Source organism: Cryptomeria japonica, chromosome 5 (genome assembly GCF_030272615.1).
Source record: "Cryptomeria japonica chromosome 5, Sugi_1.0, whole genome shotgun sequence".
Taxonomy (NCBI): Eukaryota; Viridiplantae; Streptophyta; class Pinopsida; order Cupressales; family Cupressaceae; genus Cryptomeria; species Cryptomeria japonica.
The window spans coordinates 648,751,464-648,764,557 of NC_081409.1; positions in this window are offsets into that span (position 1 = coordinate 648,751,464).

Below are 13,094 nucleotides of genomic sequence, written 5' to 3' on the forward strand. Positions count from 1 at the left end.
GGGGTGGGTCTTTCTAGGGCTCAGACTCCATTGAGGCCGGCCAACTTTGAGGGAGGGAATTCATCATAGCCATAGAGGGCTCCCTATGTATCAATTTTGTACCATTTTGTATGATGATGTAGACACCTTCGGGTGATTGTAGCCATATGATTTTGACATCATTGTATCATGACACTTTATATATATATATATATATATGAGATGATTCATCTTTGCGGCAGCTATATGCATGCGTACCTATGTGATGAGATGTTTCATGATGTATGTTTCTATGTGATGGTTATGATATGGATGCAAATATGTACATAATGAAATGCAATTTTTTGTTCTTTTATATTTTTATATGTTATGCCAATGCAAATGTGAATTTATGAAATGCAGATGAATATGATAATGCAAATGTAAAATGTGCTAATATGTGTTGTGTGCATGGTGTGATGCAATTGTGATATCTATATGTATGTATGAAATGCTTAATATGTGGTAATGCAGGTGCAACTACATGAAATGTAAATGTTTTTGGTGTGTCATTATACTCAGTCATGTGATAGCAGGCTACGCGGACTCGAGAAGGATGATGGAAGTCAATCAAGAAAGGGGGATGAAAGATAGAAGATATGAAAGTGAAAGAGCTTCTTGTGCCTTATCATCATTGAGCTTTATTATGGCAAGTAGGTTATGACAATCGAGGCATATGTTTGACCCAGAAAGTCATTGTACCTGTTTGCATGGAGATAAGATAGTCACAAACAAAGAATGCCCCAATTCATACGAGACTCACAGTGTCCTCATATCCTTGGACAAGTCATAGCATTACTACAAGACAATCCACAGACAACAAATACAAATAGGTGACGATACCCCATCCTCGCCTTTCTAGTCAAAGACATCCTAGAGATAAAATCTCTAGTCAGAGACATCCTGGAAAAGCTAAAAGATATGTCATCAAAAGATAAAATCAAAAGAAAACCAAGACTCGACACCAACATCCACTGTAGTCCTCAAATTTAGTGTCTCTTGTCACTTGTATAAGTCTTATTTGATTGTGGTCACAATGTTTACTTTCACAGAAAGGATAGATAGCACTGAACCATATGTTGTCTGAGTCTGTTGAAAGATTTGATTTGTTGAAGCCCATTGTTGCTGTTGTGTCTCATTTGAAACTGAATCAATCCATGAAACTGATACTTTATTGCAGAGAAGATGAAACTTTATTGTGGATCTGTGATGCAAATGTTGCTTTATTACGGATTGTGCACGGATAGACTGAAGGAAGCTGGAAGAAACTGTACTCCTTGAAACATGTGATGTTCTCAGTTCCACACCCATCACTAGATGTAGGATTTGCCTTAGCCACAGATAGGATCTGATTTATTATGGATGGAAAGGGAGGTGAAAAGGGAGGTTTATTATGAATGGCTAACCAATCTTGGGTAGATCAATAACAAGCCATGATGGGAATAGGTAAGTTTATTATGAACGAATAGGTTGTGAGTGTGTGCAAAGTGAAAGGATGAAAGTGAATTCTGAAGAAGGGAGGAGCAATGTCTCTACGCATGGTGCTGGTGACCCATTTTTCACCATGGTACTTGCCTAGGGCACCACCGAAGTGGTTTTCACTGTTGGACGAAATTATTTCTCCTTACTTTTTTCGATTTTTCAATGTTTTTTTTTTTTGCTATGTGTAAAACCTGCGAAGGTGCATGATGTTGATAGGATCCTCCAAAGGTTCACCTTCTATAGTTGAGAGCTGATATGCCCTAGATCCATATGCTGCTGTAATGATGTAAGGACCAAGCCAATTTGATTCGAACTTTCCCTTCTTCTCTCTGTCTTGTTGATTTTTAGGATTTTCTCTGAGAACCAAGTCACCCACCTCAAATGTGCAAGGCTTTACCTTGTGATTGTAGCTGCATTGTTCCTTGATTGAATGATGTGTAGCTTGAGTGACTGTCTTCCTTGATAAAGGAACTGAGATAGAATTACTAGCATGTGGACTACACAAGCCCGTATGCGTGTCACCTAAAGAAGTTTGGGCATCCCTGATAACAAAGTCCCTTGAGGAAGCTCCATTAAAGGTCCATGATGTATCGCCAAAATGAAAAGGATGTGTGAAACAAGTGGATGAGTGATGAAGGCTTATGATTGTGAAAAGAAGTGAAAGTAGGATAGCATGATGGAGACTTAGGATCAACAAGTATTCTTTTTGACTTGAAATTTTAGAACTTTTGCCCCCAGTTATTTTGATATTAGGGGAGATCAATTCTTGTTCCTTTTCTTTCATAGGATTTTTATCCTTGACTTTGATTTTTTCAGAGTCCAATAACTTTTGATTTTGATTTGGACTAAAGGACTTTTCTTTATTTTTGACTTTTAGATTTTTCTTTTCAAAGCTTGATTTTTGATCCCCAATGAGTAAGGGCTTTTGTAATTCTTGTTGATCCAAGTCTAGGAGAGGAGTGAAATGGAAGGAGTGGATGATATGGTAAAGCTATGTGAGTTCTCAATAGGGCTGGCAATATGCTCAATAGATTCTTTGTTGGAACCACTCTTAGGACTATTAATATCAAGAGGTGCTTGCACCAGTAGAGGAGATTTGCATTCAGAATTAGTAGCCACAACACTAGGTTGTTCACACTCGATTCCTTGGCATTGAAAATTGTTTGTAGGATGTTCCTGTTGACTAAATACCTTAGGAGATAGTGGGAGTTGATCAACATGAAAGATATACTCACCACATCCCATGTCTTTAATCTTGAACTTTTCTTTTAGCTCTGTTTGCTTTGATGTAGAAGCTTTTAATGATTATAGATCCACATATGTTGATGAAGGAATAGCTTCTCGATTGACTGGGATTGTTATTTTTGATCTAGGTCACAGATTGTTGCAATATATGAATGGATTTGGGTCAGCTTTGATGGTCACTTCAGCTTCATTGTGTGGAAACTTGATACATCGATGATATGTAGATAGGACTTCTTTCATCTCATGAATCCATGGAAGTCCTAGCAATATATTGTATGTGAGATCTAGGTCTAGGACTTGACAAACCACATCCTTTGTAACTGGCCCAACTTGGAGAGGTAAGGTGATTGTGCCTTTGGATGAATGCTCTTCATCATCATATGCCTTGATGGTAATTTTGTTTGTAGAATTCACAGCTTTATCAGAATATCCCAATTGTTTAATAGTGCTCAATGTACAAATGTTTAGACCTGCTCCTCCATCTATCAGGACTCATTTGATTCTATGTTTGTGTATGAAGGCTTCAATGTGTAAAGGTGCATTATGTGGTTGACTTACGGAGGTGTCATCAGCTTCTGTGAATGTAAGGGAGTGTGGAACAGAAAGGTATCCCACCATGGCTTGAAACTGGTCCACATTCAGATCAGTAGGGACAAAAGTATCTCTCAAGATTTTGTCAAGAATGGATTTATGTGCAGGAGATATGCGCAAGAGTTCAAGTATGGAGATGAGTGCGAGTGTCTTCCCTAACTGTTCTACAAGGTCATACTCAAGTTTGGTTGATGAGGAAGTGGTGTTTTTAGCTGGAGCACCTTGCAAAGTGAATTTACCTCAATGAGTTGTAACATTACATTCAGAGGTAGGTTCGGAAGAAGATCCAACGCCTTTCAGAATGATCTTGGGTCTCTAGGTAGAATTCTCAAGGGTTTTGTCCTTGATGATAATGGTAGAGACATAATTGTCCATCGAGATGTGATTGATGGTTGAATCATAGTTATAAGATGCTCTGGTATAGTTGGTTTGGTCATCTGTGGCTGCAGCTTTTCCCTTGTCATGCTTTGGGAATGGTTCCTTAAACATTTCATGTTCTTGATTGGATGAGTGCCCTTCAATCTCAATGTCACCTCTATGAATGAGATCTTGTATGATGTTCTTCAGTCAATGACAAATTCCTATCTTATGACCCTTGCTCTTATGAAATTCACAATATTCATCATCATTCCACCAATTTGGTTTAACCTTTGGTTCATATGGAGGAAAATTTGGAATAGTGATTACCTTGTTTGCCACTAGCTTTTTGAAAACTGACTCAAGTGGTTCTCCCAATGGAGTGTACTTCCTTCGTGATTTAGAAGTTGTTTGAGTATTCACCTAATTTGATCCAGAAAAAGCAAATTTGGGTCGCACTGTATTGGCATCAACAACACCATCATTGACTGTGTTCTTTTTTTTATTCTAAAATCTTGGCTTGTCTTTTCCTTTAAAGTCATCTTTGTTTTCCTTGAATATCTTAATGACTCCTTGTTCAATTAGGGCCTTCTTTGTTGCTAAGCCTTTTTCAATGACGTCCTTGAAGGTGGACAAACAAGCTTTCCTTAAGTCATAACCAATCTCTTTGTTAACATTTTGGGTGAACATTTCTACCATTTGTTTTTGTGGAATTTCACAAGAGCATTTGCTGGCTAGATTCCTCCATCTTTGTAAAAATGATGCAAAAGACTCTCCCTCTTTTTGCTTGGTGTTGCACAAAGTAGTGACTGATATTTATGTCTCTATATTGTAGGAGAAATGTTGAATAAATGCCTCTGCTAAGTCACCCCATGACTTAATAACAGGTGGAAGTTGGGAGAACCATTCCATAGCTTGATCACCTAGGCTTTGTGGGAATAATCTCATCAAATATGTCTCTTCTACTGCTATCTCAATGCAAGCTGTGAAAAATTGTCTTATGTGTGCCTTAGGATCCCCTTTTCCTCTATACTTATCAAATTTAGGTGTCACAAAGTGTGTAGGAAAAGGAGGCATTGGAATGCTCTTGTCAAATGGATAAGGACATATGTCTGTCATTATGTGTGTTGGCTTCGGTGTATTTATGTCCTCCATTTTCTTTTGTAAGTCCCTGATTTGTTGCTCCAAATTGCTCTTAGGTGGAGATTGACTTCTTGGACCATACCCCATGCTTGAGGCACCAATTGGAGGAGAAGAATGTTGCATATATGGATGATATTGATCATACACATGTTGATATGGAGGAGGTCTATAGTGATGCTGCATATATGGACCACTTGGTATAGATTCATGTTGAGGAACGAAATATCTATTTTGTCCATGTATACCATACTCTACAGGCATGTCATGTTCTAATGTATTGCCCCCAAATTTGACACGGGGTTTCCTTGTGTCCAAATTTTGAGCATGCCTTTGAATATCCAATTGCTTTGGTGGTTGATCCTTAGCATTGATATGTGATTGAGCATATTTCTCTACATAAGACTTCCATAATGGTTTGTGAAGGTGAGTATCATATACTTGACCATGTGTATGTGGGACCTTTGGTTTTTGAAACAAAGATGATGGTGATTCAGGCACAAGATGTGGTCTTCTATTGCCTCCACTATTAGGCCTCCTTTGATCCATGTTGGAGTGAGGTTGTTGCAAAGGTCGATTTTCCATTATTTGAGACATGTCAAAATCATGAGGTATCTTGGCTCCACTTTGTGCCATGATTTGTAAGAAGTATTGTCTATCCCTCCTCATTATTTCCTCAACCAATCAATTGAAATGGGGATCCATAATGGATTCTTCCACATCTACTGAATGTACTGAAAAGTTGTCCATATCATCAATGTGTGTATCATTGTTGTTTGTAGTGTCCATGTTCTCAACATTTGGAATGTTTCTATAGGCATCCATGTCAGGTAATGTAGTATGATTAGAATTGAAAAAGACATCATTGTCATACTCATAAGAACTCATGTTTGTGGACTCTTGAGCCTCTTTAGTTTCTCTCCTAGATTTTTGAAGATGGGTTTCAACCGTGAACTAGGTATTGACCGAGATGTGTGAAACTAGATGAAAATGGAAAAAGTATGAAAGATCAAGAGTTGGATGGAATGTAAATGAATCTGATGTATACTTGCAATGTCCAAAGTGTAAGACCAAGTATGTATGTAGTAGAGTAGGTGTGACTTCCAAAGAGAGAATAGTTTCTCTTGATGAGGTAAGTTGACCTTGACTCTAAGTAAGACCAAATGAGACCCAAAGGTGATAGACCTTGATGAGGGACCACTTAGCAAAATGTTGTTGTATGTAGTGTGTTGACAAAGTGTGATGAGGACAAGCAAGTGACCTTTTGACTCAAGTTTAGATAAATGTAAATTTAATGCAAGATGTAAAGCAATGATGGACTTTGTGAGACCCAAAGACAAGTTGAATGCTAGATGAAAACCTGGAGAAACAACCTAGGAAGCTCAAGAATTCTGAAACTAATTGCTCTTGTTTGTTGGACTATAAAATTTTTCCAATTTGTGAAGTTGTTGGTTGTGACCAAATTTGAATGTTTGACTATTTTTTCATGACAAGAGGACACAATGTTGATGAGGACTCAATGTTTGCAAGTGTTTAGACTCAAAATGACTCCAAAAAAAGTGTCTGATTTGATGTAAAAATATTTTGCATACACTTGAAGACACAAAAGACATAATGTTTTGTTGTTTGGTCTTGAATGTTTTGAATGTTTAAAATAAGTCAAGCACAATTCTTATGGCTGGCCAAGACGATAGTTGTTGATCCCACATGAGGTTTTACCCCCGAGGCTACGCTATTCAGAGCGGATACTTAGATTCTTGACCTCATTGGCTCCACCCTCGGCATTCACTTCTTGGGTCAGCCAAGCATCAGTCCCCACGAAAACTCCCCATGGCGAACTTTGTATCTCTACTAAGAACTGTATGTGTGTGGGTTGCTAGCAGAGGTCTGACCTCCTGCCTCAACAACTAGAAGGATTTTGGCTTCTAAAATAAAAAGGTGCTAGTAAGGGCATCCACTCACGTGGCCATACATGCGACACTTTTAGCTCTGTAAATACAGAAGCCTCCTAGCCGGTAGGGGTTACGCCCTACAACTGATCAAATAAATTTGATCAAACGGGTTTATGGGGAGACATAGTGTCGGTATGAACTAATCAGCACACGTTATCCATAGTTTTCACCATGAATATAGTTGTTTTTAGTGGTTCAGAAGAGGTGGGTTTTCCTCGCTACCACTTGGGTCGTTCTTTTCTCACTAGTAGTCCTAATGATCACACGGGAAGATAGACCCTTTAAAGATTAAACAAAAAAAGCCTATTGCTTAAGACATAAAAGACAATGATTCAATTTTAGTGCACCAATTGAAGTGTTTGCGAGTCTATGAAAATAAGGCACACAATAAAAATCCAAAAACCCTTGCTAAAGACCTGCAACAAAGATTTATTAGTAGTTTGGATTGTTTGAAATAATCACCCCTTCCTGCAAGCACACAAGTTAGGTAAATTTTAGATCCAAAAGACTTTGTGAAATAGGGGCCTTCAACAATGCATTTTGTTGACCAATTCAAAGATCTGAGTTATCATAAAGAAAGACCAACTGTAAAATTTCAAGAGATTTCTAGAAATGTAAGAAAATCCAAAAAATTTGTTAATTTGCTCCAAAAATTAATTTTTTATGAAAAATCATAAAAAATTCATATAAAATGCAAAATCGATCCAAAAAATATGAAATTTTTACTGGAGAGTCCTGATGGTCTTCCAAACCCGCATAAAAAAAATTTCTACAACAAATCCAAGCAGCTTATGAGATATGAGTAATATAATGCAAAACCCTAATTTTCAAAGATCTGATTTTTGAAGAATTATTTTGCATCAAATTTAATATAAAAAAGAATAGATCCTGTGTATAATTCTGAGAGATTTCCAAAAATGTAAGAAAATCCAAAAATAATACTAATTTTCTCTCAAAATTAATTTTTTATGAAAAATCATAAAAAATTCATATAAATTGAAAAAGTGATCCAGAAAATTGGAAATTTTTACTGAATTCTTTTGATACTTTTCTTGACCTGCACAAAAACTTTGATGCCAAAATTCGAAGTCATTTGTGAGATCTGATCAAAATAAGCAAAAACTCTAAGTTTTAAAGATCCGATTTTTAGGGAAATATTTTGCATTAAAATTAAAATAAAAAAGAATAGATCCTATGTATAATTATGAGAAATTTCCAAAAATGTAAGAAAATCCAAAAAATTCTCTCATTTGCTCTCAAAATTAATTTTTTTTGAAAAATCATAAAAAATTCATATAAAATGAAAATCTGCTCCAAAAATTCTGAATTTTTGATTGAGAGCTTCTGATACTTTCTTCAACCTAGAAAAAACATTTGGTGCAAATTTTCCAAGCCGTTTGTGAGATATGATCAAATCTCTCCAAGATCTTGATTTTGTGTCCAAAACCCTAGCTGCACAAGGTTATTCTCCAAATTGTTTTACAAAACAGCAAGGTTAGAAAAATCTACAAAAAATATAGATCTAACAAAAAACCATGTCTCACGGGGTGTGCCAAAATGTATATGGTGAAAATGGATAACAATAATAACGATATTGAAAGGCTAAATGAATTCAACCACAAAACCCTAGCCTAACAACAACAAAGATCCACCATAACATATGAAAATTACCTAAGACAATGCAAATCAAATGAAATCACAAAGATTATACCATCACATGTCCAATAGGGTTTGGATCTCCATTCTTCCTATCTCCATTGATCTTGCATGATATATTTGCTCTCAGATTTTATGTGTGCACAATAGCTCAACAAAGAACGGAATGTGGTTGCAAGTAGGATTGCCTATGTTCAAAAGCGTAGTGTAGTCAAGTAGTCAACGGGGGGTTTGATAATGAAGGAAGCATCTCCTTATATAGAAGACACTATATGAAATGGAGGGATAAGATTGAGAGGTGTAAAAGGAGGTCGGCTATGATTAGAGGGTAGGTAAAAGAAATAATAAAATAATGAAAGGGGTAGGTAGTGTATGAATTAAGAGATGAATGACATGTGTCATGTTAGAAAAGGTTAATGAATTAATTAAATAAATAAAGATTCATTTAATTAATAGGAGGAGTGAGATCAATTAAATAAAAAAGATATTTATTTAATTTAGGAAAAGGATAATTTAAATAAATAAATGTATTTATTTAAATGAGAAATAAGGTTAGAAGAGGATAAATGAATTAATTAAATAAATAAGGGTTTATTCAATTAATAGAAGAATTAGGCTTAGATAATTAAATAAATAAAGATATTTATTTAATTAGACATAAAAATTTTAGGTGTCTACAATAGCCTTTGCATACCAATCTTGTCTCATTCTCTGTGACTCGTCCTTGTTCATTCCATTTATTCTAAAACACCTACTTAGTCCCTATTACATTTTTGTCCACTGGTTTGGGTACTAGCTCCCATGTCTGATTCTTTTATATCTGATTCAATTCTTCTTTCATTGATTTTACCCAACTTTCTTTCTTTCTTACCTCTTCATATGATTTATGTTCAATAAAAGAAAGAAAATAGTAAGTTGCTTGTTCATTTACCTCTATAACACTTCTTCTTGTCTGAAATCATTTGTTTTTGTCTTCAAATATTTGATCTTTTGAATGGTTCCTCTACACATATTTTGGGGTCTTGATTGCTTGCTCAAGCTCTTCTTTGTCTTCTTTAGTTTCTTTTGTCTTTTCCACATTGTTATCTTCTTGATCTATATTTTCTTCTACAACAACTAGAATGATCTCATATTCAATCTCGTGAATGAGTTCAGGAGTAGTCTGATCCCATGCCTCACATACTTTCACATTTGTACTTTCCACTATCTTGTTCAATCTCTTATTGTAACACTAGTAGTCTTTGTTATTCATAGCATATGCCAATAATACTCCTTCATTTGATATGGTATCAAACTTTCCAAGATCATTTTCATCTCTCTTGATGTAGCACTTACTTCGAAATATTCTGAAATACCTCACATTAGGAGGTCTTCCATTTCATAGCTCATAAGGTGTCTTAGTATGATACATTGTTATCTATACCTTGTTAAGAATGTATACAATAGTATGCACAACTTTTTTCCAACACACATTAGCCAAATTAACATCCTTCATCATAGTTATAGCCATATCAATAAGAGTCCTATTCTTCCTTTCTACCACACCATTCAGTTGAGGAGTTCTCGGAGTAAAAAGATGTCTTCTAATACCATATTCCTTACAAAAAATGTCAAATTCATTTGAAGTAAATTCTCCACCTCTATCAGATCTTAGACACTTGATTTTAGCATCAACTTTATTTTCTATCATTGATTTGAAAAACTTTAAACCTTTCAAAGGCTTCATATTTTTCTCTTAAAAATGTAACCCATGTCATCCTAGAGTAATCATCAATAAATAATATGAAATACCTTTCTCCATAAAATCTTCTTGTCCCTGTAGGCTCACATAGATCTGTATAAATAATCTCGAAGTGATATGAAGTAGAATACTCCTTTTTCTTGAAACTTCTCTTTGCCTGCTTCCCTGATTGACATTCCCTAAAAACAGTATCAGTAGTCTTGATAATCTTTTGTGATTCTCTTACTGCTTTAGTATTATTGATATTTATCATGTTATCAAAATTAACATGTCCCATCCTTTTATGCCATACGAAGACTCATTGCTCTGATCTATCTTTTATGTAATAATCATTTCCAGTTGTCCTAACACCTTCTGCTACCATCTTTCTAGTTTTTCCTTTTTTGATTATACATCTGATATTGGTGAGCACAACTTCATAACCTCTATTACACATATATCTAACACTCAACAAACTATGTCTCAAACCTTCTACATAATATGCATCATCAGTTTTATGCTTACCATCAATCAAGATGCTTCCTATTCCACAACTCGGTGCAACTTCCTCTCCTACAAACTTTACTAATTTACCATCATACTTGATATTAATGAGCTTGTTTTTATCTATTGTCATGTGATTTGAACATTCGGAGTCAATGACCCAAGATCTTGGTTCTACCTTAGCATATAGTGCAGTATTCTCTTTGGGTCTTCCAAACCTATCCTGATTATTCTCTTCTATAGCCATGAATAAAGATTTTTCATTTGAGTCCTCACCATCTTCTTCTTCTTCAGATGAATGTGTCTCCATAGAAAAAAATATTGTTATCCATTTATCTCTATCATCTGTCCATTTCTTAAAATCACATCTTCTCTATCTATTTTTCTTTTCATCGTCATTAGATTTAATGTAGTCTTCTTTATATATATATATAGAAGTATAATGACCAATTCTTCCACAATTAAAGCATTTTAAGGGTAACTTACCTTTGTATTTTCTAGTCCCTCTCTTTAGTCTTCTTATAACATTTTCTTCAATCACATCAAAGTTCTCACTTGTTTCCAATTCATCTCCTGGTATCCTTGAAACATTAAATGTAGCTTCTTTTCGATAGGATTTTATGTCTTTCATCTCTCCAATTTCATAGGTAGACAACTTTTTGATAAGTTTATCAATCAAATAGTTATTCAGATCATGATATTCTTCAATTGCACACTTCTTTAGTTTATAGGTTTGGTTAATGTAAATAGGATATTTCTGATAACATCACTTTCTTGTAAAATTCCACCAACAACTTGGATAGCCTCTGTGGTATCATTCACTCTATATATGTAGTTCTCAATGCTCTCATCATCAACCATTCTAAAACCTTTAAATTTTTCTTTCAAATTCAAAAATCTAGCTTATTGGGTCTTTAGATCACCTTCATATGCATAACATAACTTATTCCAGAATTCCTTAGCTTATTTCAATCCTTTAACCTTACCAAATACTTCATCACTTGGACAACTGATAAGTATTGTTCTAGCCTTTGCATTTGTCTCCTAAAATTTAAGTTCATCTAGAGTCAAAGGTCCCTTATGAACTCCTTTATAACCAGTCTGAGTAATCTCCTAGATTCCATTCTCCAGTGTTTCCCAGTAGGATTTCCTTATTTCCTTCCTATAAGAAAATTTTATTCCATCAAACATTGGCGCTTTAACATAAAGTTCATGTACCATTTTTGGATCTACCTCAAGCAGTTAACCTTTTGAAAGAAGAACCAATTCTCTGAAACCAATTTTTGAACACATGATAGGATAAAGAGGTGAGGTGAATCAGTCTAAAATGTTAAAGTAGATTAATTATAATAGCATCAACTTACTTAGCAACAACACATTAATTATCAACACATGAGCATAAACACATGAACACTAGATTTATGTGGGAAACTCAAATAGGGAAAAACCTCAATGATAACATAAATCACAATATGAACATAAATGATTGCAAATTTTTAGGCTCATCACCAAGGAGTGACAACACCTGAAATAATTAAGACTAAGGCACACTACCTTAGGGAAAGAAACAAGGACTTGCACAACTAAGACTCACTGCTTTAGTGCAAGATACACATTGTTGTTGAAGCATTCACTGTCAATCAAAAATGTAGGAAATAGCTGAATTGAAACTGAAAAGGATTCTCCTAAACATGAAATTGTCCTTGAGAAACTAGATCAAGTGACCAAGATCATGGCAAACATCTCCAATAACTTCTTTTTTCACAACACATTGTCTTACTGAATGTATCACCTTAAAAGATCTTTTGAATCCAACTTTGGCACATTCACAATCTCAAATATACTAGAATATCATTTACATAAATTTCTCATCAATTCACACACAATTTAGTTTTCCATACTCTACAACTCATCCATCTGCACTCCTTAAATATGAGATACAACATTGAAAACCTAATTGATGAATAACCAAAACATAATAAGCAATATTACACAAAATAAACTACCTAGACCAAAAATACTCAAAACTATCCACTTTAGGAGAAAGAGGGAACCAAAACATATTACAATACATCCTTCCAAGATTAATCCAACAATCCTCACATGCTAATACATTCTCCAAAGTTATTACCAAACCTAACATGTAGATATAGCATTTAGTTGGCCACAAATAGTCATCTTTTGATGCAAAATACTCCATGGGGATCTCCACATGCCATGGTGAGACACATAACAACATCCTAATACAACTTCGAACTCATGTCTAGAACAAAAGAATATGATCAAAATAAGATAACTTAATTAGACACATCAAGTCATATTATAACTAAAGATCTTGCACATAAACTATCAACAAAGCTCTCTTGTGGAACAAAGAAACCATCTGAGAAACATACAAAGAATACTACACATGCCATGAAACAACATTA